Raw genomic sequence first — 4,563 nt, 5'->3', positions numbered from 1 at the left:
TATATATATATATATATATATATATATATCATGTAGTTATTCTCATTTATGTTACAAGCTTCCCTAGTACTAGTAATTCCCAGCGGTTTTCTATATTTCCGAATGTCAGAAATAAAGTGTTTTTCAAAGAAATTTTACTAAATCATGTTCTGTGCTGAGAAATAGCCCTGAGATGCACCTTGAGCCAGAAAAACTTCTTGGAGAAGAGGAGCAGGCTAACCAGGACTGGGATGAAACCAGAGAAAGTTAAGACTCTGGATGGAGATAAATATCTACAGCCTCCTAAATTTTTGTGGGCACTACAGAGAAGCCCCAGGCTTCTGCACTTACTTGTGGGTAGTTTTGAAAAGCTATTGTTGCAGAACAGAGGCTCCCAGCGACTGTGCTTGTCTTTTGGAAGTGCCATCATTGCATTTCTGCAGCATGAAGTGTATGTGTGTTTTTCCCTTTTAGTGGTGAAGTTTATATGTGCCCTATAATATTTAGTTATCAATCATTCGATGACACTAAAAAACCAAACTGCTCAATTAGCTGAGTTTTCCTTTAAAGAAAACAGATGTTGCTAAAAGTGACTGTTCATTTTATGGGGAAACTATTTCACTAACATATAAAATATGTGATTTATAATTCAAAAGTGTAAATCTATTGGTATTAAATAACACAAAAGGACAATTGTCTACATACTTGCATAACATGCATACAAGAATTATTCTTTAATTAAGATTAATGCTGTTTTCTCATTAGGAGTTAGAAAACAATTTTCTCAGTTGAGTGAGATATTTCAGCCAAATGGCCTGTCCATTTTCCATTTTCCCCAAAGCAACTTGTGAGAAATGTTTTAGGCTAGAATTGCTTATTTTTCATAGATTTTTCCATCTTACACATGGTTAAAATATACAATTTCCTAAACCAGTGGTTCTCAAACTTTGGTATGCACTGCCTGGAGGACTTATTAAAATAGATTGTCAGGCCCCATCCAGAGTTTCTGATTTACTAGGTCTGAGTGTTGGATCCAAGAATTTGCATTTCTAAAAAGTGATCCCACGCGATGCTGATGTTGTTTCTGATGCTGCTTGTCTGGGAACCACACTGTCTTGAACTATCAGCTCTGTGTAAAAATTTAATTGGATTCTGAATGCTGCAGATACAGTTTGCAGATTGTTTTTGAAAGCAGAATACCCATTTGTGAAATAAAACTGTTTATCATTGTTATTACCTGAAATAATTTCTCTTTCCTTTGTGTTTTTAAAGGAATTTTGTCAGTTGCTTTTGGCAGGCATTAAGCATTGTATTATATTCATTTGTGCTTATGTTTTATCTCCTTTGTCAGCTTTTTATGTCAGCTCTTTGAAGGACTGAGTTCACCTTTGAATCCTTATTGTAAGTTACATCTTGTAGACATCAAATAATTGTTTGGTAAATTGAATTTAGTTTGTATATATGATCTGAATTTGTTTTGTGCCTACTTTTCTACATCTAATAATTACAAATAACAAATACTTGTACTGAATTAAATATGCAGCTCACATATTCTTTTTTTTTTCCTTTTTGTCTTTTTTACTGACTGGTAACGGGATTGCAACCCTCGGTGTTGCACCCGTACCACGCTCAGCCAGTGAGCGGGAACCGGTCTCCACATGGGATCCGAACCCTTGGCGGGAGCGCCGACGCACTCCCAAGCAGCGCACTCTCCAGTGCGCCACCAGGCCGGCCCCACATATTCTTAATTGTACATATCAACTTGACTGACTTTGGGGAAACAATAGTTTCCTTAAACTTAACTAGGGCCAAAGCTTACAAATCTGAGTAATTACACCTAATTAATTATTGAAAAGTTACCTATACTTTTCAATCCTGTCACTTTACTATGAAATTTCCATATACAGTAATAGGACTTGGGGATGTGCATAATAGTACAGCACTTCCAAAGATTAGCTCACCCAGAAGTGTTATCTTTGAAAGCCAATGCTAATATCATGTCACTAAATTCTGGTATTACTTGCATAGAGGCTAGCTGATTTATCCTAAATTACCTTTCCTCCCCTTTAATGCTTTTAACTATTTAAAAACAAATTATATTTTTATAAACTAGACTTCTGAAATCAGATGCCACAGTGCCAGAATCATTCATACTATTGTCATGCTTTTAGTAGTCATGGTAAGATTTATTTGAGCTTTTTCATGGACAGATTTTAGATTTGAAGCATTTCAGCTTTGGAAAAGACCATAAAGATCATACAAATCCAAATGTCCTAAGTCAAAGCCCATATCTCCTCTACAACCTACTCATAGTCACCTTTAGCTTAAAAAACTCCCCAAAAACCTGGGGTGAGGAAGGCACTCTCTTTCCCAGGGGTCCATTCCAAGTTTGAGAAGGTGCTCAAACCTTGCCTTTTAGCTTCTACCCAATGGCCCTATTCCCCATGTCTGTTATTCCCCATAACAGATCATGTTTCTCTTTTACCCACTTCTAGATCGCTCTGCTACAGAAGCAAGGCAGCAGCTACAGCCCCATAGCTTCCAGCTACTGGCTGCTCAGGACACATGGGCTTGCTATTGACAGGTCGGGATCATGAAGTGAGGGTTTTCTCCTTAGAAAACTTAGCAACTTTTTACTTCAAACCCAGGCTTAGTACAAAATTTGTTAGCACAATGACTTTTTTAGCAGTTGTCTGCAGTACTAAGCGATCACATGGACTTCAAGGATCAAACAGAATAAAGGCTTTAAGAGAAAAAGAAGTCTCCACCAAATATAATTACCTCAATAAGAAATGTGAACAGCTAAATGCTCATGGGTCTTAATTCACATCCCCTTCATTAAAACTTTAGCTTAATAAATAAAGGGCTATGTTTATAGATTTAGGTAATCTACTTTTTTATAGTCTTTACTAATTAAAGTCTATCCAAACTGAGATTACCTCAAACCATAGTCCTCTATCGTATTTTACAATGTTACTTTCAATTGTGATGTAAATATTTTTCCTATTGATGTTTACAAATTCACAAGAAACATCAGTCATGTTCTACATAAATAAAACATGACTTGAAACTACAAATAGAACTATAAATTTAACTCACCCACATGTAAATCTAGACCAAGGAATACAAATGCCTGTTAAAAATACAACAGATTTAAAATAACTAGTGTTTAGAATTCTGTTGAGTTCTGCTACTGAAGGGAGCAAAATCAAATAATAGGTATAAATAGTTTGGGAAAAAGAAGAGAGATACACGACACCAAAATTTCCATGCTAGAGATGGACATGGATGTATAGAAGACATGTGACATCCACAAGTAAAGAAACATACAGAATAGAGAAAGAGAGCAGTACATATAATACAAGAAATAAAAGAATTCAGAAGTAAAAGAAATAAGATTTTATGGTATCTTATGCAGACTTTTAGGAAACTGCCACCAAATACTTTTAAAATTAGGGCACATTTTCCAACCATGGCATATTTGAGAGTTTAGACTTGATATTTGCCTCATGAATTGGATGAAATTAAGCTGAGGGCCAGATGTTTTCCATCTATGTTTTAGATTATGCTAAACATAAAATCGTTAGAAAGCACCCATATGACTGAGTGTTTCACTTTATATTAAAAAATCAGGCGACATCAAGACATTGCATTAGACTTTAAAACTTTTAGTGCATTTTTGATGCCAGAATTTTGACAAGTAATAAAAAAATTAGTTTTCTGTAAAAGACTTCCATTTCACAGTAGGCAGACTGACTCTTCATAATGCTGAAACAACTTTTTGAAAGTGAAAACTGCAGATTTTTCATGTGATATCAAACTAAGAACGGATATCCCCTGAATTGAATTTTGGTATTTAGGTAGACACCAAAATGTATTAGTTAATGTAGTTCATTATGTGTTGTGCAGAAACTACTGTAGTTCACATGCATGGTCTGAATTATAAATTAAGTGTCAAATATCCCATGGGAGATTATGCTTTAGATAATCACTAGAGACATGGAAGGAAAGTGTGTAACATCTAGAAAAGGAAGTCATCAAAATGTCAGCATGAAACTATATCAATCATCATGTGCAAATCTTCAATTGGTAATGAGAAGTCGTAATAGTAAAACAACTATGAAACTATCAAAAAAAAAAGTTGTGATGGTCCACAGCTATTCGATTAAATTTTCATTAAATAAATATCACTTATTTGTTATAGTCAGGAACATTGTGTAAGTTATTTTACAATGTCTATAAGTTATTTTGAAACATTACTCTTTCTGGTAATATCAGATTCTTTAGAAACAATCGAGGAGCAATTGACATCAAGATATCTATGCAAAAATGTATTGTGTCTGAACACCACCAGAGAATAATTTACTGTTGAATCAAGTTACCATTACAGTAGCCTGATAATAAAACATGTCCTTTTTTTGTATTAATCTAATTATATACATCATTACCAACATACATCTATCTAAATGTTGTTTTCCTTTTTTCTTACTTTATTTTTTTTTTTATTTATTTATTTTTTGTCTTTTTTATCCGTGTCCGGCAACGGATCGCAACCCTCAGTGTTGCCCCCGTACCGGACCGGGG

The sequence above is a fragment of the Galeopterus variegatus genome, unplaced genomic scaffold (genome assembly GCF_000696425.1).
Source record: "Galeopterus variegatus unplaced genomic scaffold, G_variegatus-3.0.2 Scaffold335, whole genome shotgun sequence".
NCBI classification, from domain to species: Eukaryota; Metazoa; Chordata; class Mammalia; order Dermoptera; family Cynocephalidae; genus Galeopterus; species Galeopterus variegatus.
The sequence above is the reverse complement of the archived record's forward strand: the minus strand, read 5'-3'. Positions refer to the sequence as shown.